At 44.6% G+C, this 26,739-nt stretch overlaps 2 long non-coding RNA genes across 2 annotated transcripts; one reads left to right on the top strand and one right to left on the bottom strand.

Moving 5' to 3' along the window:
- Positions 1 to 8,015, bottom strand: LOC127665164 (uncharacterized). Its single transcript, XR_007973328.1, has 3 exons — positions 7,924 to 8,015; positions 1,009 to 1,714; positions 1 to 103 (listed from the first exon to the last, which is right to left on the bottom strand). It is a non-coding gene; the product is annotated as an uncharacterized LOC127665164 (long non-coding RNA).
- LOC127665163 (uncharacterized) lies at positions 1,363 to 26,520 on the top strand. Its single transcript, XR_007973327.1, has 3 exons — positions 1,363 to 1,437; positions 25,844 to 26,098; positions 26,204 to 26,520. It is a non-coding gene; the product is annotated as an uncharacterized LOC127665163 (long non-coding RNA).
- Positions 26,521 to 26,739: the final 219 nt, after the last annotated feature.

The raw sequence follows: 26,739 nt of genomic DNA, 5'->3' as shown, positions 1-26,739 counted from the left end.
TTCTCATAGCCTTAGGAAGAAACAGGGTTGGCTTAGGGTGAAGGCACAGTCATGAGAAGCAGCAAAAGGTCTTCCATTCTTGCTGAGGTGGCTTGATGACGAACTAGAAGAGGAGACAAGAAAGATAAAGGGACACTGGGCTCTGTGAGCAAGGAGAGAATGAAGTTACCGGTAGTGGGTTGGCCTAATGCTGCTTGCATTCTAATGATAATTTGGGGCCCCCAAGACTGGTTGCCTCAGAGATAAGGAGAGAGTCCGCACATGCACATAAGACACTGAGTGACCCTGCCCCGAGTTATTTCTAAGTGTTAAATAAAGATGCTGGCAGCTAACAGTTGGGCAGAAGAGACATAGGTGGGGTTTAGGGTTTTTTTTTTGTTGTTTGTTTTGTTTTGTTTTGTTTTGTTTTTTGAGACAGGGTTTCTCTGTGTAGCCCTGGCTGTCCTGGAACTCACTCTGTAGACCAGGCTGGCCTGTAACTCAGAAATCCGCCTGCCTCTGCCTCCCAAGTGCTGGGATTACAGATGTGTGCCACCACCACCCGGCCCAGGGTTTAGGTTTTAAAGGCTTAGGGTCAGAGGAGGACCAGGAGAAGAAGAATGTACAGGAGGCTCAAGGAAGCAGCCAAGGTTAAGGGTCAAGAAGGCGTGGCCCTGAGGGCTGCCCAATTGGAGTTAAAGCAGCTCAGAAGGCACATGGTAAATTGTAAGTAATAACTCGGGGTTATCGATAGGAAAGTAGATTCTAACAGCATGGAGGGTAGGCAGCTGCCCAGCTATTGTGCTGTTTGGGGCTTTTTGTAAATATAAAGGCTGTGATTCTTTCATCCGGGAACTCAATTACCAAGGCAGGGTAGAATCCCCAAGGCCATGATTAAAGTCAGTTTCTAAAATAGCTATCAATGATTGGACTGCGTCAGAGCCCAGATGGTAGCATGCTTGCTCAGTGTGAGAGAGGCCCAGGGTTTGACACCATAGCACCATATATCCTGGGTGTGGAAGTGCATACCTGTAATCTTAGTGGTAGGAAGGCGGCTGCACTGGGAGAATCTGGAGTTCAAGGTCATTCTGTTAGAGGCCAGCTTGGGAATCTGTTAGACGTTGTATAAACACAAAATGAAAATGAAATTGCCACTAATTACAGGGTCACATTCTGGGCGTTGAGAGAACCGAGCAGCAGAGTTCAAATATTCAAGCTGAGACACAGCGCCTTTGAGACGACGGTGACAGATTTGGGGACAGATGTCAAACGGGAAGCTGTAACCACAAGCCTGGAGTTTAGAAGGACAGTCCAGGGAGGGGATATGAGAGGACAGATGGCGATACGGAAGCCATGAGAACACGTGAGATTGCTCAAGCAGAGGGTGTACACCAGTGAAGAGAAACAACAACAAAAATATAGCCCACGAAACGAGACAAGCCCACACCAGATCTGCAGGTCAGTCGTCCGTTCCAGCAAATTAACTTGTTTTTCCTTCTTAACCAAAGTTTGTGGGCACTTGAGTGATGTTGGTGACTAAATATAAACGTCTTCTGATGTCTAAATATAAATATCTTCTGGAGACCAAGAGCACAGGGCGGGCATTGACGACGTCCTGGAAGTCACGTGGACCCTGAAGAGGGTCAGTGATTGGGGGCACAGGAAGATCTTACCCCTGAGTTCACATCAGGTCTTACACAATTCACCTTCTCTGGTCTTTACATGAGGGAGCTGACTAGAAGAAAGAAGAAAACAAAATCAAGTAATTGTGATGTCCAGGAGTAGAGACAGCAGCTAGGCCTGCAGCACACCTTAAACCAGGACGGCTTTTTATGTTCACTCCACTTGTTTTTGTAGAGTAATCTCCATGCTTTGGTCATCTGTCTGACTGAAGACTTTACCGCAGCAACTAAAAGAACGAGCTAAACTCCCTTTGAGAAAGATGAGCGCAGGGAGTGCGTCCATCTTCTGCTATCTTCAGTTTCCTTCTGGCTGTGCTCTAATTTTCATTGTACAAATGTTTCACTTCTTTGCTTAGATTTATTCCAAGTTTTTTTTTTTTTTTAACTTAGGGTAATACGAATGGAATTGCTTATTTGATTTCTTTCTCTGTATGTTTGTTGTTGTTATATAGGAAGGCTACTGGGGTTTTTTTGTGGTTAAATTTGGTATTCTACTTTACTGGTTTGTGTGTTTATTAGCTATAGGGTTTTTCTGGTGAAGTCCTTGGAGCCTTTTATGTATACAGTCATACCACCTGCAAATAACAATACTTTGATTTCTTCCTTTCCTATCTGTATCCCCTTTATTAACTTCACCTGTTCTATTGCTTTAGCTTAAGTCTTCCAGTCATTATATTAAACAGGGGTGGCAGAAAGAGTAGGCATATTTTTTTGTTCAGGATTTTAGTGGAAAATTTTTGATGTTTTCTCCTTTCTTAGAATGATGTTGGCTGTGGCCTTGCTGTACTGCCTTTATTATTTTGAGATTTGTATTCTTAGGCTCTCCTGAAGTTTTATCATGAATGGATTACTGATTTTGGTCAAGGTCCCCTTTGCACCTCATGTGGCGACCATGTGGTCTCTATCCACGAGTCTAAGTGTGGGTTACAGTCACTGATTTACGTCTATTGAACCATCCCTGTATCTCTAGATGATGTGAACTTGATCAAGGCAGATAATCTTTTTGATGTATTCCTGAATTCAGTTTACAAGTATTTTGTTGGAGAATCTTTGTCTGCTTGGTCATTAGAGGAATTGCTCTATAATTTGGGAGAGCCTCGTGGTGGGAATCGGGGAGGAAATGGGGCAGAGGGGCTGGGAGGTGCCCTTGCTAAAAACACATTTTAGGCATGTACAAGACTTCCAAGCAATACAAAAAGAAAGAGGAACTATGAGCATAAGCTGGTAAAAAGGTATCAGCTACTACTACTACTACTACACACACACACACACACACACACACACACACACACACACACACAAAGGACATGTATATATCCACATAAAGGACATACACATATATACATATATGTATATACACACATATCAGATTTGATGCACTTTTTTTCTCCCCCTCCCTCTGTCACCTCTTCCTCCCCCTCCTCTTCCCAGCTTTAATCTCTCTCTCTCTCTCTCTCTCTCCCTCCCTCCCTCCTTCCCTTCCCTCCCTCCCTCCTTCCTTTGGAGGTTATACTCAGCTTTCATTTCCTGGACATGCTCCACTTGGTCCAGACATGGAAAGAATTGAGAAATTGCTTTGAGAATAAATAGCCAAGGTTTTTCTGAACCTGTAAGATCTTCCTAGATGCTTACCAAACACTCCTAAAAATTGGCATTTGGGTTGGAAAGAATTCACCACCCACGGTCTTGGACCAGGATAGGGTTACTATGATCTCTGTTGGCATAAAACCGAAGATCTGGAGTCTGTTGAGACATGTACTGACTGAGCTATCTCTCTGTCACATAGTCAGTTATTTATTTAATGTATGTGGATAGGTGCCCGTGCACATATACGTATAAGTGCGGAGGTCAAAGGGCAATATCAGGTGTTACCCTTAGGAAGGCCATCTAATTTCTTTGAGATTGAATTTTCCATAGGCTTGAAGTTTCCTAATTAGACTAGACTGGCTGGCCAGGGAACTCCAAGGAGCCTCTGGCTCCGCCTCTCCAGCACTGGGATCACAAGAATGTGACATCACATTTGACATTCTTATGAGGGTTTGGAGGATACAGCTCAGACCTAAACACTTTACTGACTGGGCCAATCTAGCCATGGTTTTAAACATGATTGGGAGGTTGTAAATTTGGAGGTCTAAATGTTATCTAATTTGTTTAGTTCATTCTTCAAAATTCTTTCTATAACCTTCACCACATGACTCTGTAAAACTGATAAAGGATCAACCGATTTGCCCCAAATTATTCACTGCCCCGTCCCCACATGTGGTGACTCTTCACTGGTCAGAGCAGAAGCAGGTAGAATTTGGTTACATGAAAAACACTGGGAGGGGGTAGGAGAGCCCCGTGTTGAACAAGCCATGGTGATGAGCTAAAGGTGAGCAGGTAACAGTAACTTCATAAAACAAGCATCTTTCATAGGAAGGAGCTCAGAGCCTTCTCCAAAATATTACCTAATTTATCTTTACCACTGCCTCAACAAGTTGCACAAATATTACTCATCATTATTCAATAGTGGATCAAGGGGGTGACTGACATGGTGACGCTGGGCAGCAAATAGAGGATTAAAATTTACCGGCTCCTCTAAATATTATTTCCTTGACGCTTCCTGGATTATGGAGAGGACAAGATATGGTGAAGAACAATATGAAAAGAATGATGAATGGGTTCTTGGGTAAAATAAAGATCATCATGTTAGGTCTGGTGATCCATAGGGATTTATAGTCCAAGATTCTGAAAGTTGGTATAATTAAAATATGTTAAAAGGTGTGTGTGTGTGTGTGTGTGTGTTACATGTGGGTAGGTGGGTGGGTAGCCATAGGAGATCTGGAATTATAGGTGGTCCTTGGCTGCCCAGTGCAGGACACTGGGAGCAGAACCCCGCTCCCCTGAAAGAGCAGCAAATGCTCTTAACCGCTTAGCCATCTCTGCGAGATCTGGTTATTTGACCATTTGGACAATTAGATAACTCACTCCATAGAAGGCTTTCTATGAAATAAACCCACATTTGTTCCTAGAATATCTGACTAAGTTTCTGTGGATTTATTTAAGTATATAGTATCATCTATCAGGTAACCACCCATTTTCTTATCCTTCTAATCTGTCCAATCATTGGGTCCTTCATTCATGTATTTATTTCTCTATGCCAATACCTACCTGCAGATATAGTTACATCATGATATTTCAGTCAGCGATAGACTGCATGAACAAATTGGTGCTTCCATCATATGGACTGCAAAAGGCCTACCATGTAGCATCAGTGTAACATCATAGAAGAACGTAGCATCCATGGTGATGCTGGTGTGACACACTTGCTGTGCTTTACAACATGTGCACTTATGTATCGCACCAACACTTAATAATAAATGATTGTATTATCGATTAGAATTCTCTAGAGAAGCAGAACCAGTAGATGTGTGTGCTACATAATATATATGAATATATGTGCATAATACACGCACAAACATACACATGCATATATAATACATAGGACTTACTAGATTGGCTTAAAACTGACATGTGTCAGAAAGTCAAACAACGCCCATCTGCATGCTGGAGAGCCTTGAGTCGATAGAGCCTGACACTCACCAGAGCCATACTGGTGGTAAAGGCCTGGAAGATTCCTGGAAACTCTCCGGTCTTTGGGCCACATTGGAAGGCTGGAGAAGCGAGACTCTCGGCAAAGGGCTGCATCATCATCATCAGAATAGACGCAGTCATAATCAAGAAGAGAAGGCGTGCAAGTGGGCGAGACTCCTTGCTTCTGATCCTTCCTTATAGCTCAGCTACTGTAGGAAGGAGCAGCCTACTCTTTGTTTGTTTTGTTTGTTTTGTTTTTTGAGACAGGGTTTCTCTGTGTAGCCCTGGCTGTCCTGGAACCCACTCTGTAGACCAGGCTGGCCTCAAACTCAGAAATCTGCCTGCCTCTGCCTCCCAAGTGCTGGGATTAAAGGCATGTGCCACCACTGCTCAGCAAGAAGCCTACTCTTTGGAAGGGTCCTCTTCCCTCAATTAACTCCTTCCTAAAAGGCCTACCTCACAGGACCACCTAGAGGACGGTAGCTTAGTTGATTCTAGATTCAGGTTGAAAATAAAGATCAATAGTCATAATGGTTTGTGTGTTTATCCTCTTTCTCCTTCTCCTTGCATCCCCTCTTCCTCCCCTTCCTGTCCTTCTGGTGTGGTTTCTCCTAGTGACTCCTCATTGCTGTGTAGTCCAGGCTGGCTTTTGTGTCTTCACCACATAAGAGCTGGATTATCCCCAGCTTTCGCTGTACTTTAGTCAGTAGACTGTACTTACACAAGTTTCCTGTAAGAGTGAGTCATATTACATGGTAGCAACCTCGTATACTTAATATTTTTATGTCTAATTTCATTGAGAGGGCTACACTGGGTGATTGTAATATAGAATTTAGATCTGTGTAAGTATACTCTATGATGTTGACAAATGGTCCAAGATGTATGGAAAGAGAAATCTATCTATCTATCTATCTATCCATCCATCCAACCATCATCTATCATTTGTCTGTCTATCTCTCTGTCTGTCTTTCTATCTCATGTGCCAATCTTTTTCTTCTAGCTCTCCAGCCCCTTCTCCTATTTCCCTCCCTAACTACTGTCCTTTTAAAAATAAGTAAGTGGTTTGGTATGGGAGAAAATGAAATTAGAAAAGTTAATTATGTTGTTGGATGTGGATAGTTTATAGGAACCATTACATTAGTTTATGGACACGTGACTAAATGAGGGATCTTTTTTTTTTTTTTTTTTTTTTGCTACTTGCTTTTATTTATCCATTTTTAGATGCTCTGATTTAAATAGGTAATTTTCATAACATCCCTGCAAACATTGCTTATGCCTTTCCGTGAATCAAGAAATGAGAAGAAGGGATTGGGGAGATGTCTCAGCAGTTGAGAGCACTGGCCGCTCTTTTAGAGGAGCTGGGTTCAGTTACCAGCAATCACGTGGTGGCTCACAACTGTTTGTAACTCCAGTTTCAGGGTATCTGACACACTATTCTGAACTCTGTAGGCACAAAGGTGGTATAGACATATATGTGTAGGGCAAAACACTCACACATTACAAAAGAAGGAGGGGGAGGGGGAGGAAGAGAAAGAAGATTAAAATAAGTTAGAAAATTTGCATCAAGTCCCAGAGATAAACGAAGAACAAGATTTGAATGTGTCTACATGGTTTCAAGGCAACCTATATACCAAACTGCTTCACTAGGCTGGCTTCGTAATGGCTTCTACGTCCTGTGACAAATTCAGAATCCATCCTAGCTAATGAATCTCAATTGCCCAGACAGAAAGTAGATCTTATGAAAGCATTCATTTGATAGTCTTCAATGTAAAGGACTTTGGGTAGAACCTGTTGTGATTTACCCTGGTCTCAAAAATTTGCTTTAAAAGTCCAGGAAAAAAAAAAGCACAGTGTAAATCTCCATGGTCGTGAGAAACTTTGCTAGAGGCTTATAACTGTTCCAGTACACATTCCTAACAAATCACATCTTTTCTAGATCTTACAGCTACAGAGACAAAAGGCCAGGGAAGCAGTGTCTTCTAGAAGAGTCCTCCAGACAGCAGAATTACAAATTTATTCTTTTCCTGTGTTAGTTAGTTACTGTGTTAACAGTAACAGTGTTAGTTACTGTTCTCACTGCTGTGACATAAGGTTAGACAGAGCAACTTGAGGAAGGGTTAGCTCACTTAGGCTCACTGAGAATTCAGACCATCAAGACTGGGAAGCCACAACAGCAGGCGTGAAAACACTACACTACACACACACACACACACAAACACACACCCGCATGTACACACCATGAGCCATTGTAGCTACTAAGCTAAGCAGGCACTCTAGGCTCTTCAATGGAAGCAGTGTCTTGATACCAACCTTCGAATCAGCCCCTCCACTTCATAATGTCTAGTTATTTTAATTCTGCAGAGATACAGCTTCAAATCATATGCCATGTCATACTATGTTTGCTCTGTCCAACTGACATTTGGGATGAGATTTTTTTTTTTTTTTTTTAGCTAATGGAGAGATGGTGAGATTAGATAGAGTCCATCAGGTAATAAATATTTCCTCTTAAACCAGGCAAGCAGTTTGGTATAGGAGAAATAATGGAATTAGGAAAGATAATTACATTGCCAGGTGTGGATATTTAGAGGAACCACAAATCTATGGTCACCTGACTGGGAAGAACTGGGAATCTGTGAAATCATTATCTAACCTGTTAGAGTTCTCTACATGCTGGGAAGAGACAGCTTACCAGTGTTCAAGGTCCATTGCACACCTGGGTGTGGGAAAGAAAAATCCAGGAAGGTCTTAAAAGTGACGAAAGGGTCTCAGACAGGTGAAGTCTCTCTGTGCATCTGAATGTTGACACATACTTTATGGCTGTTGTAATTTCCTAGTAGGTTTCATTTCTTGGAATAAGGCAGCCTGTAAACATACCTTGTTAAGGACATGTGCTACTTTCGAAGCCTTTTAAAATTTCATTTGGCACAGGTGACACAAATCTTGGCCAGAAGCCACTCTTCTGGTGTCTCTCTGCTACTTGCAGAGTGAAGTTCCCCATCCCTTCTGTCTGGACTTAACTTACGTGGGATCTCAGGAAGACAGCAAGCTGCAGTATACCTAGCTGGCCTGAGGCAGTTATCTGAGAAAGAGATTCAAATCTAGAGGAACACAGGAAATACTCAGAGCCATTGGAATCCCCTCTGAATACCAGTGAGAAAGGATCACATTGCTTCTACAGGAGGAGGCATCAGTATAGGCTCAGACTACACCTAGCACAGGAATGACTACGGAATGTCCAGCTGCTCTAGGTAGAAGGACAAAGTAACAAGTAACAAAGTAACTGGGGTTTGGTTTTTTGGTGGCTGCAGAGACTCTGGTGGGGAAAATGCTGGAGGACCACGGGCCTCTCTCTGTTAATCCTCCCAACCATCCTCTCCCCACCTGCCCTGGGCAACTGGCCTCTAACTCCTTTCCAATCTGATGATTCAGAATTTCTAAATAAGAGAAAAGGGGGCAGGGTCTCTGGTTTTTCTTTTACCCACTTCTAAGCATTTGTGTACTGTTCAAAAAGTCAACTTGGGTTTTCTTGAAAAATAACATATAAAAGAAATAAAACCCACGAAGGGTAGAGAGGCATGGCTTTTTGTAGTGACTTCCTGCTTCTGCCAAGGCAGACAGAGCCTGTGTCCCCAGCTCACCCTGCTCTGAGAGCTGTATGCAAATAAGCGGTTTCAGTGCCTGACTCAGGAAGCAAACAGAAACGAAACAAAAACAAAGCAAAACCCAAAAACCGCTGTTACCACCAACTACAAAAAACACCCCATGACCAATTAATTCCAAGAGGTCCCTGCAGAGAGAGAGAGAGAGAGAGAGAGAGAGAGAGAGAGAGAGAGAGAGAGAGAGAGAGAGAGAGAGAGAGACTGTGTATGTGTGTGTGTGTGTTAGGGGTATTGAGGGATCCACTCCATTTTGCCCTTTAAGCAGTGAGCTCCCTCTGGACTCACTTCCCTAATGAACCTTACTCAGGAGTGACAAAGAATTCAAAGCATTCGCAGGACATTTTTTTTTTTTTTTTTTAAATCTCTAGCCACATGGAATGCTATTTCTAAAGCTAATTTTCTTTGATGGAAAAACAGAAAAAGCAGTCAGGAGTCTTAAGCCAATTTGCTGGACTTATTTCACAACTAGCCTTGAGGGTAACCTTTTTCCTTTTATTTCTTTTCAAATTCATTTATTTATTTATTTCAGTGAGAGCGTCAAATCTCACTTGATAGCTCCAAGCAGGTTTTTGAATTTGTAAGCTTTCTGTGGGATGGGTAGGCATGAACTACCACACCGGGTGAAGGCTCTGTTGTTGTAGTTGTTTTGGGTACTGGGGCTGTTAAGCAAGCAAGAAGTCTACCACTGAGGTAGAGTCCCAACTCTTTAGAAAACAAACTGAGGCAGGTCTCACTAAATTTCCCGGATTGGCCTTGAACTGACTCTGGAGCTCATGTAGACTTTGAATTGGACATCCCTCTGCCTTAACCTGCTGAGTATCTGGGATTAAAGGCCTATGCCACAGAGTCCTGCTGAGAGTGGATTTTCCGTGTTTTGTTTTTGTACTTTTGTCGTCATTGCTATGTCCAAAGCATGAGAAGAGAGGAAGAATTTGTTCTGACTCACAGTGCATGGCAGAAAGGCAGGGTGCATGAACATCAGATAACTGCTCATATTGCTTATAGTTAGGAGGCAGAGAGTGGTGAATGTTCTCAGCTAGCTTTCTCTATTTTATGCAGTCTGGCTCATAAAACAACGCTGCTTATATTTAGAGTGGTTCTTCCCAGTTCAAATAACTTAATCTAGAACACCCGACCAGACAAGCCCCAGGAAATACCCAAAGGCTTGTCCCTTCAGCAATCTTAGAAGTTGACTTTCAATATTAGTCTAGGTAGAAGGACAAAGTAACACAGTAACAAAGCAACAAAGCATCAAAGCAGCAAGGTAACAAAGCAGCAAAGTAACAAAGTATCAAAGTAACAGGTTTGGTTTTCCATCAGGTAGCTGCAGAGACTTGCTTTTCATCTGCAAGAATTTTAAAAGGTCAACACCAATGCTGCCATTCAACAGTCATAGGTAGGCTGTGCAGCAGGATCCCTGCCGCAAGGACAAACCCCTCTGCTCTTTGATTCTGTACTTCTGATATCAATGTTGATTTAAAAAGTCACCTTCTAAGTGGCACCTGCTGATCATGTGATCATCCAGATCGGTGTTTTACTCCCAAAGCTGAATGAGAAATGGAAAACCAAGCTGGGCAGTGGTGGCGCATGCCTTTAATCCCAGTACTTGGGTCTCTAGAGTGAGTTCCAGGACTGCCAGGGTTGTGTACAGAGAAACCCTATCTCAGAAAAAAGAAAAGAAGAAAAGAAAAGACAAGACAAGACAAGATAAGACAGAAAAATTGAGATGGTCAATGGTAACTATCGGGACAGATTCTTTAATTCATCATTTCCCCATACGTTCATTCCTAGTCTTTGGGGAATTAAGACTTCTTTTAAGAGATAAGTGGTCTAGAGTGGTCTAAATAAAACACGGTGGTGTAACCAGTTCACAATTCCTCCAGGAACTTTGCAGGCTTCAGGTGGGGTCACTAAAACAATTGATTAGAAAGCGGTCCTGAATCTGTCTGCTGACCTCTCTCATTCTTCTGGGTATGTGACCTTCTATGTATTTTCTAAAGTTTATGTTACTTTTGGTTCTGGGGGCCATTTCAAAATAGTTTAAAACTTATTTAGAGCTGAGTGCAAATTTTTACTTTTGAGATTTATATTTAGGGGGCAAATAAAAAAGTGTAGGGCTGGAGAGATGGGTCAGTGGGTAAGAGCTCTTGTTGATGCTCTTCTAGAGAACCTGAGTTCAGTTACCACACTTCACATTAGGTGGCTCACAAGTACCCACAACTCCAGATTCAAAGAGTTTGATGCCCTTGTTTGGCCTTCTCAGGAGCCCATGCAGAACACACACACTTACTCACACACACACACACACACACACACACACACACACATACACACACACACACACACTTTTTTTTTTATGTTTGGAGTAGCCTAACTGAAGAGAGCTGGAAGAGACAGGAAGCGAAGTTTGGAGGGTCAACTGGGGCAGTGCAATTATCCTGAAAAATGATTCTTCACGAAGGAGAGAGTGGGATCATAGGAAGGAGCAGGATTTGCGAGGCACTGGGCAGTTAGAATGACCAACATGCAGCCATTGATGGGGTGCTTCAAGGAGAGAGGGAGCCGGAACAACAGTAGGAAGGTTGCTTTTGTATCTGGTGTGCCCCAAGACCCTGTCCCTATGGAGTACAAGTTCACCCCAGTGACCCTCGCCTGTGCTGTGGGGTTCCTGTGACTTCTCAGGTGTGTTTTCCGTCTCACTCATCCCTGAGTTGTCTGGTTGGTAGAAGAACATCACCCATAGTGTCCCATGCCTTCCAAGTGGTCATCACCCATAGTGTCCCATGCCTTCTAAGTGGTCATCTTCTGTAGTGTCCCATGCCTTCCAAGTGGTCATCACCCATAGTGTCCCATGCCTTCCAAGTGGTCATCACCCATAGTGTCCCATGCCTTCCAAGTGGTCATCACCCATAGTGTCCCATGCCTTCCAAGTGGTCATCTCCCATAGTGTCCCATGCCTTCCAAGTGGTCATCACCCATAGTGTCCCATGCCTTCCAAGTGGTCATCTCCCATAGTGTCCCATGCCTTCCAAGTGGTCATCACCCGTAGTGTCCCATGCCTTCCAAGTGGTCATCTCCCATAGTGTCCCATGCCTTCCAAGTGGTCATCACTCGTAGTGTCCCATGCCTTCCAAGTGGTCATCTCCCATAGTGTCCCATGCCTTCCAAGTGGTCATCTCCCATAGTGCCCCATGCCTTCCAAGTGGCCATCTCCCATAGTGTCCCATGCCTTCCAAGTGGTCATCACCCATAGTGTCCCATGCCTTCCAAGTGGTCATCACCCATAGTGTCCCATGCCTTCTAAGTGGTCATCTTCTGTAGTGTCCCATGCCTTCCAAGTGGTCATCTCCCATAGTGTCCCATGCCTTCCAAGTGGTCATCTTCTGTAGTGCCCCATGCCTTCCAAGTGGCCATCTCCCATAGTGTCCCATGCCTTCCAAGTGGTCATCACCCATAGTGTCCCATGCCTTCCAAGTGGTCATCACCCATAGTGTCCCATGCCTTCCAAGTGGTCATCTCCCATAGTGTCCCATGCCTTCCAAGTGGTCATCACCCATAGTGTCCCATGCCTTCCAAGTGGTCATCTCCCATAGTGTCCCATGCCTTCCAAGTGGTCATCACCCGTAGTGTCCCATGCCTTCCAAGTGGTCATCTCCCATAGTGTCCCATGCCTTCCAAGTGGTCATCACTCATAGTGTCCCATGCCTTCCAAGTGGTCATCACCCATAGTGTCCCATGCCTTCCAAGTGGTCATCACCCATAGTGTCCCATGCCTTCCAAGTGGTCATCTCCCATAGTGTCCCATGCCTTCCAAGTGGTCATCTCCCATAGTGCCCCATGCCTTCCAAGTGGCCATCTCCCATAGTGTCCCATGCCTTCCAAGTGGTCATCACCCATAGTGTCCCATGCCTTCCAAGTGGTCATCACCCATAGTGTCCCATACCTTCCAAGTGGTCATCTCCCATAGTGTCCCATGCCTTCCAAGTGGTCATCTCCCATAGTGTCCCATGCCTTCCAAGTGGCCATCTCCCATAGTGTCCCATGCCTTCCAAGTGGTCATCACCCATAGTGTCCCATGCCTTCCAAGTGGTCATCTCCCATAGTGTCCCATGCCTTCCAAGTGGTCATCTCCCATAATGTCCCATGCCTTCCAAGTGGTCATCACCCATAGTGTCCCATGTCTTCCAAGTGGTCATCTCCTGTAGTGTCCCATGCCTTCCAAGTGGTCATCTCCCGTAGTGTCCCATGCCTTCCAAGTGGTCATCTCCTGTAGTGTCCCATGCCTTCCAAGTGGTCATCTCCCGTAGTGTCCCATGCCTTTCAAGTGGTCATCTTCTGTAGTATCTCATGCCTTCTAAGATGCTGTCAACCCTCTGCCATACAGAGCTCCTCCTTGATCTTAGACAGACAATACCTTGTTTGCCTGCCTGGAAATCACTAAACTTTCTACTCCATCTGGGGAATTTCTTCCCCACTTAATGGTCAGTTTTTCCCAGAGAGGATTCTCATCTGACTGAGCTCTTATTCTCCAGTTTCTTTGTCCAGGCATGATGTCAAAAGTATGAGCAGGCCTAGGTTCATACTTCAGGAAACATTTTCTCTGCCGGTCTCTCCGCTGGTCTACTCAGCTCCACAGACCTGTCTCATAGGTTCATTCAAGGGGAGGATGCAGCAGGACATCTAGTTCAGAATCATCAACAGGTTCATGGATGCTGTAAAGCCCGACGTCACTGGATGGAAGGACTGTCCAGCCAGACCAAACACACAGAAGACCTTTATATGATGGCACGGCTAAAGTCCAGGTGTTTCTAATCGTCTGGCTGTCACTTGATTCCAATTTCTAAGACCCACAGAGGGCAGAGTGTAGACCAGGTATTGGGGAGAGATGATGAACTTATGGGAAAAAGGAAACCAGCCAAACAAACAAACAAAAAACATAGGCTATGTAGTGTGGGAGTACAGACAATGGTGCCTGTTAAGTAGACAGCTCTGTTGTACAGGAAGAAACCAGAGTAGTCTGTTTCTCTGTCTGTTTCTCTGTCTGTCTTTTTCTTTTCTTTCTTTGTATATTTATGTGCATTTCGGTGTATATGTTTTACATATATGTTATACACAGGCGTGTGGGCTGGTGCCTGTGACATGGGTGGCCTGCTCTGTCATTCTCTACCACATTCTCTGAGATAAGATGTTAATGAACCTGGAGTTAGGTCAGTGAATACAAGTCTTGACAATCCTCTATTTCCCACAGTTCTGGGGTTACACATGTTTTATTTTTATTTGATGCTTTTGTTAGAATGACTCAGCAAAGTAAAATTCTGGTTTATCATTGGATGTTGTTTCACACATGCATCAAACAGGCCAAAGTGAACTAAAATAAAATAACATACATGAAATAAAATAAATAGCGACTTTGTAGAAAAAAAGAAGTCTTGAATCTTTGGCCTTTTTGACAGTTTCATACAAAACAATGGTTTTTTGTTTGTTTGTCTGTTTTTAATCGTGGATGCTGGGCATTTGAAATCAAGTCTTCATGCTTGCCAGCTGAACGCTCAGGGCTGAGGAGACAGATGGCTCACGGCCCTGGGTGGAGTGGGAAGAAGGCTGGAGAAGCTGAAATCACAGGCAGCGATGCCTGTGTGAGAAATGAGACATCCGTGGAGAAAAGGCAGGAACAGACTGGAGTTAGGAACGGACAAGCCAAGCCAAGTCGTGTAGTTTACCTCGCATGGACACCATTAAGGACAACCGAGGAACAGCAAAATGGCCCAGGGGATCTGACCACCCATTCACTCACTCACTCATTCACTCACTCACTCATTCACTCACTCACTCATTCACTCACTCACTCATTCACTCACTCATCCATTCATTCACTCACTCACTCATTCATTCACTTGTCTATTCATTCACTCACTCACTCATTCATTCACTCACTCATTCATTCACTTATTCATTCACTCACTCATTCATTCACTCACTCATTCATTCACTCGTCCATTCATTCACTTACTCATTCATTCACTTGTCTATTCACTCACTCATTCATTCACTCATCCATTCATTCACCTACTCACTCACTCATTCACTCACTCATCCATTCATTCACTTACTCACTCATTCATTCACTTACTCACTCATTCACTCACTTATTCATTCACTCACTCATTCACTCACTCATTCATTCACTCACTCACTCACTCATTCACTCACTCATTCACTCACTCACTCATTCATTCACTCATTCATTCATTCACTCACTCACTCACTCATTCACTCACTCATTCATTCACTTACTGACTCTCACTTATTCATTTACTCACTCATCCATTCATTCACCTACTCACTCATTCATTCACTTATTCATTCAAGTTTTCTAGATGATATTTTGAGTATAGGAGACCTACAGATTCATGAGATACCATTTCAGTCACTGAGCTTATAGTAAAGAGATCTATAAACAAGCAAACACGGTAAGACGTGGGCACTGGACTCCTGGTTTTCCTGGAAAACAGTAGTATGAGCATGTAAATCCCAGGGTTGTCCGAGACAGGTGGACTGGGGGAAACAACACCCAGGGGTGACAATATGTCTGCCGTCTACTCTCTTCTTTGCCCTCTGTTCCATTTTCATCCTTACTCTTGAGAGATAACATTGAATACATGTGATAATTAAATCTGGAAATGGGACTGGGCTCAGGCAGTGAAGTGTTTGCCCTGCAAGCAGGAGAATATGAGTTCAATCTCCAGTGAAAAGCCAGGCACTTGGGTCGCCCCAGGGCTAGGGAGGCAGAGAGATGAGAGCCCTGGGGCTCACTGGCCAGTCAGCCCAACTGGCGCTCCGGGTTCAATACGAGACCTTGTCTCAAAAAATACGGTGAAGACTGATTGAGGAAGACACCTGCTCCTGACGTCTGGCTTCTACATGCACATGCTAGCACATGATTGCACACATATGAACAAGCACACATGCTGGTTGTTAAGACTAAGATAGGTTGGGAAGACAAGACTGGGGTACAGGAAAAGTCCTGCATCTGAAGGATGGAGAGGACTTACTACTTATCCTGGTTAGTTTGTTTACTGTCAACACATCTGCAAAAAGGGAACCTCAGTTAGGAACTGCTTCCATCAGATTGGCTGGTGGATTTTTTTTTTTTTTTTTTTTTTGAGACAGGGTCTCTGTATAGCCCTGACTGTCTCATTCTGTAGACCAGGCTGGCCCTGAACTCAGAAATCCATCTGCCTCTGCCTCCCAAGTGCTGGGATTAAAGGTGTGCGCCTTTACTGCCTGGCTGGTCAGAGTCTTTTATTTCAGCAACAGCAGTGGCATTTGCTGGTACTGAGATCTGCACTGTCATATAATAGACTTACAAAGACTCTTGCTTCACGTTGAGTGGAATTCTAATTCCACTATGTATCTTTTTAAGCAGTGTGACTTTCACGAAGTGGCTTCACCTCTCTCTCTTACATTCTCTATCTCTAAGTGAGGCTATGACTAACTCCCTCATCAAGGTTTGGTTTTTTGAGACAGGGTTTCTCTGTGTGGCCCTGGCTGTCCTGGAACTCACTCTGTAGACCAGGCTGGCGTCGAACTCAGAAATCCGCCTGCCTCTGCCTCCCAAGTGCTGGGATTACAGGTGTGCGCCACCACGCCTGGCAACTTATTCTTTTCTTAATTGATTGTGTTGATTAATCTTCATTGTCAACTTGATTGAACCTGGAGTCATCGTGGAAACAACTTTGGTGTGTGTGTGTGTGTGTTTCTAGAAAGGTTTAACTAAAGAGAGAAGACTCATACTGAGTGTGGGGTGTACTACAGATGGGGGTCCCAGAAGAATAAGACAAAGGGCATCTATATTCATCTCTGTTTCCTGACTGTGGGCTCTTGTGACAAGCTGCCAAGCGTTCTAGGACTCATGCTGTCCCCACCACGACAAATTGTACCCTCAAGCTACAAGCTATTATCCATCCTCCCTTTCCTGAAGTGTTTTTAATTAGGTATTTTGCCATAGCAATGAGTAAGATAAACAATACATTTACTTTTATTGTTTCCAGTGAATGTAGATTACAGAACACCAAAGTCAGAAGGTCTAAGGGCCTGGTCTCAGGGGAAAATCATATTTACATTTATCTAGAACCTGGAATTGAAGCCGAATTTTAGAAGACTGTTTGTTCTGAACTAGAACTTAATGGAGTATCTCTTATTTTAGTTCCTGGATCCTCTCATGAGATGGGAACTGAGGTATTTCCAGAGGGAGTTTTCAGGAAGGCCCCTGACATCATCGTCCAGAGGAAACCAGATCGAATTGCCTCCAGGGCAAATAGATCAACACTCTGCTGCAAATCAAAGTCCAGATGCGCAAGAGAGACCTGGTGTTGCTGACTTTCTATCTGCTCTCGGGTTTCCTGGGGAACGTTCCTTCTAGCCACTTATAGGACGTCAACACCCGGGAGCAGAAGGGTCAGTTCCGATCAAGGCTAAGCCGGCCTTCACTCAGACTGGCTTTGTCTTCCCGAGCAGGCTTGAGCGGATTTATCTTACACGCATGCCTGACACCTCAGGGACAGCCAGCCTCAGACTGGGAGGAACGAACAGAAGAGTCTCAGACAAGACCCAAAGGCTACAGTAGGAAATCAGTATTGGGTAGGGCAGACAGTAGAAACAGAAAAACAAGAAATGAATGAAAGGACACAGAGAACCTGAAGTGTGGGGGCATACTTTCACACACATCAACTGTTACATTTTAGCTCTTGTAGCCTCTTTCTGTCACATGGCATTTATTTTTACTTAGGGTATTACTTTTCAATTTCAGTTGACACAACCTTGAATTATGGAGAGAAAGTCTCAGTGAGAGGCTCTCTACACAGAGCTGGCCTGTGGGCACATCTGTGAAGGATTGTCTTTTAAATTAATTGATGTAGGGAAATTATGCCCACTATGGGCAGCACCATTACCTAGGTAGTGGGCCATGAACTGCTTAAAAGTGTCTCCACTTTTGTTTTGTTTTGTTTGTTTTTCGAGACAGGGTTTCTCTGTGTAGCCCTGGCTATCCTGGAACTCACTCTGTAGACCAGGCTGACCTTGAACTCAGAAATCCTCCTGCCTCTGCCTCCCAAGTGCTGGGATTAAAGGCGTGTGCCACCACTGCCCGGCTGTGTCTCCACTTTTAAGATGAGCACAGACAGACAAGTGTGCCTTCATTTCTCCCTTCTCTTGACTGTGATTGTGATATCATTAGCTTCTTGAAGTTCCAGCTTTGACTTTCTCGCAACCCGGAACTGCAAGTTGAAATAAACCTTTTTCTTTCTTATGTTACCTTCCCTGTTCCCCTCCCCCACCCCAGGATAGATGATCGCAACAACAGAAGTGAAACTAGAACATTCATAATTATTTATGGATCAGTTTTCTAGCCATGGTCTAAGCACAGCACAGACAAGACCCACACGATCATAGTTTCCAAAATGATAGTGGGCACCGCTGCTATCAGGTAACACAGATGTGAAAGGCTGTGACCTGGAGTGACCTCTCTAGATTTGTGCTTAGGTAAGTACTGCTGAAGGAGCTTAAGGCTCAAATTTTGCTGGAAACATCTCAGAGGATGTTTCTGTAATTGGAAAAATTAAAGCTTATCTTGGCCCCTTTCCCCAGTGCAGTTTAACTGACATCAATTTAATGGTCTTGGTAGGTGCACGGGCAGTTGGCATAGGTACAAAGTGTCTAGTCCCATTAGGAAAGGATTTTTGAGTTCTGGTTTTTGGTTACACGGTTTATTCTATTGGCATGAAAACGTGCTAAATAAAACGACAACAGAGACAATGTCCCAACTCTGGCCATGCTGCGGACTCTGGAAGGGTCTGGGCTTTCCACAGCTCTCAGGCCTGCTATCAGTTCACCTGGAACTAGAAGGGGCTGGGATTTCCCACGAAACCCTGCTCTCACTTTCTGCTCAAAGTAAAAGTCTGTACACTAAGTGCCAGCCAGCTAGTCCCTGTTACAAATGACAGATGCCTGGGAGAAGGCGCTGGAGTTTCCTGTTCCTCAAAGCAAACAAAACTTTGTGTTTACACCTGTCAATTTTACTTGCAAAATGCCCGTTATATTTTTTACATTTCCATTTATTTATTTATTTACTTACTTTTTTGTTGTTGTTGTTTTTTTGTTGTTTGTTTGTTTGTTTTTTGAGACAGGGTTTCTCTGTATAGCCCTGGCTGTCCTGGGACTCACTCTGTAGACCAGGCTGGCCTCGAACTCAGAAATATGCCTGCCTCTGCCTCCCAGAGTGCTCAGAGTAAAGACATGCGCCACCACTGCCCAGCTACTTACTTATTTATGTCTCTATTTGTCAGAATTTTGTCACCTCTTAGCACAGGCTCTGGGACTGATTCTCCCTCCCTTCCGTTCAGGGGCTGGACTTAACCTAGGGTTTGTATGAGAGCATCAAGGCCTTGGTGACACGGAAGGGTTGGTCCAACTGTCCTAGCATGATTTTCAAGGCCTGGAGCAATGTGGGACCAGTGTGCTTTTCTGGCATTTCTTCCCCCAGTGCCCTACCAGCCCTGTGTCCCCGTCCCAGTTGACATGTTACCGATTCTGAACACATCACGTGTGTTCATACTTCTGTGACCCTGTCCTGCCACATTTCTCCACCTGGGTTATTGCTTTCTTCATCTTCTGGGTGGAAACTTACTTACCCATCAAGGCCCACCCAGGTAGAATGGAATCTGTGCAGGCTCCCTTAACTGCCATGATTGGCATCAGCGATTGGCTGAATGATCAAAGAGGCAGTTAGCAAAGGAGATGGAAGACTGGAGCCAACAGCGCAGCGCTCTCACGATAGCAATGGCGTCCTTGCTTGAGTTCCGGTGCCAGGCCTGTAAACACTTGTAATTACACTTAGCTAATGTCTGTGTGAACGTGTGGTGCTTATAGCCCGGGGCAGGTATGGAGGTCAGAGAACAGCTGCAGGGGGCAGCTCTCTCCTACAGTGGCAGTGTGGGGTTCTGAATATCGACCGTCAGGCTTGGCTAGTCTTCCTCTACCGAGCAATCCTGCTGGCACTTATGAAAGGCATTCTGGGTAGAGGTTGACTGATTAAAAATCCTGCACTGCCTTTCTTCATAAATGACAGTCATAGTGGTTTCATTTTCCAGTTTGGCTTCAGTATAACAGAGGGAGGATATAGAAGTGTCAGTGGGGGTTGGGAAATGCCTTAGCAGGTAAAGTGCTCGCCTTGTAAATATGAGGGACCCGAGTCTAATCCCCAGAGCCCATATAAAAATCCAGCACTTATACTCCTAGAAATGGTGGGAGGGAAGGTAGAGACAGGCTGTCCCCTGGAAGCTTGCTGGCCATTTAACAGTTTAGCCTGTTTGGCAAGGTTCCAGGCCAGCAAGTCAGGCGCACACAGCATGGCAGAAATGAGAGAGATGGCTTCGACAAGGAGGGAAGAGAGATCTGGGTCCTGAAAGTTGTCCTCTGATCTCTGCATGTGTGCCACATACATGTGCCTGGACACCTGGACACACACTCCCCCCTCTCTCTCCCTCCCCCCTACATACACACACACACACACACACACACACACACACACACACACACATATGCATGCATGCATGCACGCAGGCATGCAGAACAGAAAAAAGAATAAAAAATAATCCCACTTTTTGTGGTAAAATAATGAATCTATCTGAACTTTCATAAATCACAGCTTAACTGCCACAGACTCCCATTTCTTTGTGCTGTATTTCTTTACCTCATGCAATACTTTGCTAAAATAGCAGAAACAGCTCGAGAAAGGCCTATAGTTGATTGGCATGGATATGCTAATCTTGTGTGTGCTGTCAGAGAGGCTTCCTGCCTGATATCCACTCTACCTCTCACCCCTGACCTCTCACCCCTGACCTCCCACTCTTGACCTCTCACCCCTGACCTCTCACCTCTCCAGAATCTGGGCACGAGCAAGTCTCCTTTATGTTGCTAATCATTAAGGTAAAAGAGGCTAAGCCTGTCTCTTCCTTCTGCTGAGGTGTGCTTTGCCCAGAGCAGGTGGCCTGCGCACTCACCCATGACTCTGCTTTGGAGCCTGGTGCACACCCGCTGGCTGGATTTTCTTGGGAAATTCTGACTTCGGTGTTTAAACCTGTTGTAGGCTTTTGCTGCATTAGTGCTAAAGACAAATGGTTACCACTATCTCAGGAGCTTGGGGAAATATTCCTCCAATTCACAGTTGTGGTCAGGTCACCCTTGACTAATCAGGAGCCTGAACATAGGCAGATGGGTGTCCTAGGGCCCTCTTATTCGGGCTACCCCTTCAGAGATGGAGGGAAACACATCTCTTGGATCTGTGCTATTCCACCCAGAATGGCTTCGGATGTTTTCTAAGCTACCCTGCCTTCTCTCTGCAAGGGACACACTGGCATCAGGAGCTGTCGTCAGCCAGGATAACCCTTGCCTCTGTACCTTCCTAGGTTCAAAGTTTGGGGGTCAGGATCAAACTGACAAATTAACAAGAGGGGCAAAAGTTATGTATACAAAGGAATTCATTTAAAAATGGTTCAAAATGAGGTCTATAAACCATCATAGGCTAATCAGAGGAAACAATGGGGTGTGGGCTATTGGGGGGGTTTGTGGGGGAGAGAAAACCATTCTGATGAGTACAGGAGTCGATATGTGTCGAAGAATGGCTGCCATCTCTGCAGAAGGTGACGTTATCTCAGGTTGCACCTCTTCTACTGAAGAGATAATGTCTTTGAAGGTGGAAATTTCCATTGTAATTCTAGCATTAAAAATGCTTTTTGAAGGGGGAAATTCTTACTTTCTAGTTTTTGGAAAAAGCTCCAATTGCCTTTAGTTTAACATTCTCCATATGCCCCAAGGCATACTTTGGGTTACATCTCTGGCCCCCTCACCCTCTCAGGGTAGATCTTCTGTGTGTGATGCCACCAGGGAAGGCCCTTCTCAGTAAGGAGAAGATGTAAGGAGTGGATGAGTGAGAATATGTTTTCCCACCTGGGTAAGCACACCACAACTGCTTTTCAAGGTGTGGTTAAATGCTACTTCCCTAAGGGAGGTGACCCGGGTGACTTGAGTTCCTGCTGAAGTATAAATTTGTCTCACGGTCTCGTTCTCCACTGACTGGAAGTGTGGAGGTGTTAGAGACTGAAAGCAGGGACTTGTTAGAAGTGGCATTTGGGGCCGGTAATGCAGCTCACTAGACAGAATTCATGCCTGTTATGAGTGAAGTCCTCAGTTCAAGCCCTGGACCTGCATAAACAAGGCGTGGTAGCACATGTCTGCAGTCCAAGGGACCAGGAGGTAACGGCAAGGGAATCAAAAATTTAAGGTCATCTTCAGTTACATAGTGAGTTCAAGGCCAGCCTGGGCTACATAACACTTTGCCTATAATATAATAATAATAATAACAATAATAATAATAAATAATAATAATTAAACAACAACAACAACAACAATAGTAATAGCGTCACAAATAAACACAGAATTTCGACTCTCAAGCTCTTTTAATGCAGGAGAGATGCTGGGCACCTGGGCATCACGGGGTTCTATACAAAAAGAAGGCAGGGAAGAGAGGTGTGGAAGTGAGGAAAAGCTCTTCAGTTACTGCCATTATTTCTAGAACTATGCAAATAGCTGTTGAAGTAAACCCAGCTTGTTCAAGAACTCTGAAGAGCAAGAAGAACCGATACCCTGAAGCACAGTCCTTCCTGCATGTGTGCTTCCTCTGGGGTCCTGAAAACACCCTTTGCTCCAGATCCTTGTCGCCTCTGAGTGTAGGGTTCATACCACCTCCCGGATCCGCCATAGGCGCCCTTGGGCTCTGCCTAGTTTTCTACACGGTATAGTAACTAGGAAAGCACTGTGTTTTCCCAGTAATTACTACTGGAAGAAAGACATTTTCGTGATGTAGCACAACTCTTTCCTTTACGGTCGAGGAAGCTGGAGTTGGAGCTTAAGTGATTTGACTCAAATATGCCAGCCAGCAAGCCGGCTATGGAGATGCACCATTTCCTGTCTTACACCTCCTGCGGCGAAGTGCCAAGCCCCAGCTCCAGCAGCGGTTCACTGAGCCTCTGCCTTCTGGAGACCGTTGGCATCTACAAACTGCCTGCTCAGTCACCATGTAATCGCCCCCCTTCTTCTCTTTAACATAAGCTTGTGCACCCAAATACACACACACACACACACACACACACACACACACACACACACGCACTCACGCAGAAATCTCATAATGTTTTAAGTAAGCTGAGTAACTGGTTTGTACTGAGCCCCATTTATAACTATCTTGGGGCACAGGCTGCCCCTGGGCTGCAAGTTGGACATGCCTAGTAGGTGTCTTTTGAAACATGTGAGTCTATTTTCTTACGGTAGTCCACTGAGCCCCGGTGGTCACACTGCTAGACCTAGTCACACTTTGACCTAGTCACAGTGATTCTGTTATTTTATCTTCAACCCTTGAGCCATGCTCTTGGCCAATCAAATTCTCTTATTTAGGAATCAGGAGCAAAGGGCTAGAGAGATGGCTCAGGTTAAGAGCACTGACTCTCTTCCAGAGTTCCTGAGTTCAATTCCCAGTACCCATACATCACAACCATCTGTAATGTCCGGCTCAAGACCATTTTAACTCAGAGGAGATAACTACACAAGAAGCAAAGCTTTCAAATCACATCTGCCCTTGGGCACGTGAAGGCTCTCCCTTTACACACACCCTAAATTGCATGGCTGTGTTTATTGTAATCAATAAATGCACATGGACATGTTCTCGCGTGGACTCCACCCTTTCTGACAGGATGCTTCTTGCTGTTGGACAGTCTATAGCTTAAACAATAGCATTATGGCACGCCCCTACCAATGTAGCATCCTACATGGTGACGTTACAACGCTGTCACTGCCCTCAATGTCCTCGATGCTGTGTCTGTCTACCCTTGCTTCTCCTGGCTCCCGACAGCATGGGGCTTACTGTCATCCAAGTGTTCCTTTTCCAAAACTCAATCTTAGTGGAATTGCACAGTGTGTTTCCCTTTTAGATCCGCTTTTTTTTTTCACTACTTAGCAACATTCATCTGGGCTCTCCCTGTATCTTCTCATAGTTTGGAAGCACACCCCTTTTTAGTGCCAAACCCTTTCCAATTCTGTGCACACTCTGCATCTTACTCACGCTCACCCACAGAAGAACATCCTGGCTGCGTCCGCATCTTGACAGTGATGAGTAAAGGCACTGCAAGAATCTGGGTATAGTAGGATTTTAGGTGGACATATGCTTTCAACTCATTTGAATAAACTCCAAAGAACTGGGCTTAGAATAAGCTATGTGGAGAATGTGCTTAATCAATCTCTCTCTCTCTCTCTCTCTCTCTCTCTCTCTCTCTCCCCCCCCCCCTCCAAGATAGGGTTTCTCTGTGTAGCCCTGGCTGTCCTGGAGCTCACTCTGTAGACCAGGCTGGCCTCGAACTCAGAGATCCACCTGCCTCTGCCTCCCAAATGCTGGCATTAAAGGCGTGTGCCACCATTGCCCAGAGCTTAATTTCTTAAGGTAAGATGAGCTATGTGTTGAGGTGGTTGTGGTGTTTTGTATATCACCCTCTGTGAGTGGCTGGTTCTTGTTGGTTTACACTCTGGTTTGTGTTTCTACTGCCACAACCCTTGACTTTAGCTACCCGAGTAGGTGTACAGTGGTCATTGTATCACATTTTCAGTGTGTGGCATACACACGTGTAAGTGTTCACGTCAATGTGTGTGACAAGTGTGTCAATGTGTGTGAAGGTGCATGCTCGTGTGAAGGCCAGAGGTTGACATCTGTGTCTTCCTTGGTTGCTCTCCACATTATTTTTTTTCAGTCAAGCTCTCTCACTGAACCTAGAACTTTCTGATTCTGCAAGACTAGCTGGCCAGGGAGCCTCACTGGTCCCTTTGTCCCCACCTGCCATCTGGGATACTAGGGAAGAGAATAAAGAAGAAAGATGAAGGGCAAGAAGGAAAGATGGAGGGAAGGAAGGAGAAAGGATGGAAGGAAAGAAGAGAAAGAGACAACAAAATTGTAATCACTCAAACAAAACCCTGATTCATGTTTGTCTTAGTCAGGGTTTCTATTCTTGCACAAAACATCATAACCAAGAAACAAGTTGGAGAGGAAAAGGTTTATTTATCTTACACTTCCACATTGCTGTTCATCACCAAAGGAAGTCAGGATAGGAACTCACAAAGGGCAGGAGCTTGGAGGCAGGAGCTGATACAGAGGCCATGGAGGGTGCTGCTTACTGGCTTGCTTCCCCTGGCTTGCTCAGCTTGCTTTCTTATAGAACCCAGGACTGCCAGCCCAGGGATGGCACCACCCACATGGGCCCTCCCTGCTTGATCACTAATTGAGAAAATGCCTTACAGCTGGATCTCATGAAGGCATTTCTTCGAGGGAGACTCCTTTCTTTGTGATAACTCCAGCTTGTGTCAAGTTGACATACAAAACCAGCCAGTATGGTAATGTCTGCCAGTGTTTATACTGTATATTCCTTGGATTTGGGAAAAGATGTTTAATGTTACTTCTTAAGGATAAGTTCAGTTGGCTTGAGCACATCACTGGAATTTGTAGGAGTAAATGTAGTTTTATTAAGGTGTAGTTTTCATACAGACTGTGCAAGCATTCAGGAAAGGGAGTCGGGGAACCTGCCATATCATGTTTAGTGATCGGTACCTAGTTCTGTGTTTGTCATATAGCCAAGACCCAATGGGTATTTGCTTCCCTGGTAACCACGGTGTGGATGATGGGGAGATTACTCATATCTCTCTGGACCAGCTTAGTGGACACTTCGGAGGTAAATAACCAAAAATGTCCTTTAGCAATCATAAAGTACAAAGCCTCAAGCCTACCTCCTAAGAAGCCAGACTGCCCAGTTATAGATAGATAAGAACATACACTGACTGCCTTTATTCTGCAACTAGGGACCGAGACCTGGACCTCTATATCAAACACACCTCCACTCTTCCACTCGATTGCCTCCCAGGGATGTGATGTTGCCAAGTCGATTGGATCTGAAGTCAACTAAAAGACAAACACACATAGCACCCGTGGGTGGGGACCATGATTGTATTTCCAGGGAGGATTGACTGGAAGGCGCGTTTCCAGTGACATCTCAGATATAAGAAGGCCTGATGGAGAAGCTGAAGCTTTTGCCTGACTGTCTTCATTCCTGGCTCGTGAGTGCATCCACTGTGTTGCTGCTGCTATGGTGCTCTTTTGCTGACATCAGAACCCAGCTCTTTCAATCTTTTAATGTGGACTAAAACTCAGCTGCTCTCCAGGAATCCTCCAGGCCTTCAGCGCCACGACTGAGGCATCCAGGAGCCTCCTGATGATCTGAGCATGAAGTGATGCAGATGGCCACAGCTGGAAACAACCCGTATCCAGTAAGTCAGTTTAACGAATCCCTTTTTATGATATATATATTATTTCTCTTGGTTCTGTTTTTATAGAGATTCAAGATGGGCTGAAGAGATGGCTCTGCGGTTAAGAGCACCAGCTGTCCTTCTGAAGGTTCCAGCAATCACATTGTGGCTTACAACCATCTGTAACAAGATCTGACACCCTCTTCTGGAGTGTCTGAAGACAGCTACAGTGTACTTACATATCATAAATAAATAAATAAATAAATAAATAAATAAATAAATAAAAAAAAATAAATCTTCATAGAGTGTCCAGACCAATAAAGATCTAAGATTAGTATTCACATAAAAATGCAGCTATGATATAGAATGTGTCTCAGGAGGTGTCTTTGGTATAAAGATAGGTTTTAGGAGGACATTCCTTGGCCACTTACTGGAATCATCAGGTGCCTAAT

The sequence above is a fragment of the Apodemus sylvaticus genome, chromosome 14, assembly GCF_947179515.1.
Source record: "Apodemus sylvaticus chromosome 14, mApoSyl1.1, whole genome shotgun sequence".
In the NCBI taxonomy this organism is placed as follows: Eukaryota; Metazoa; Chordata; class Mammalia; order Rodentia; family Muridae; genus Apodemus; species Apodemus sylvaticus.
The sequence above is the reverse complement of the archived record's forward strand: the minus strand, read 5'-3'. Positions and strand labels throughout refer to the sequence as shown.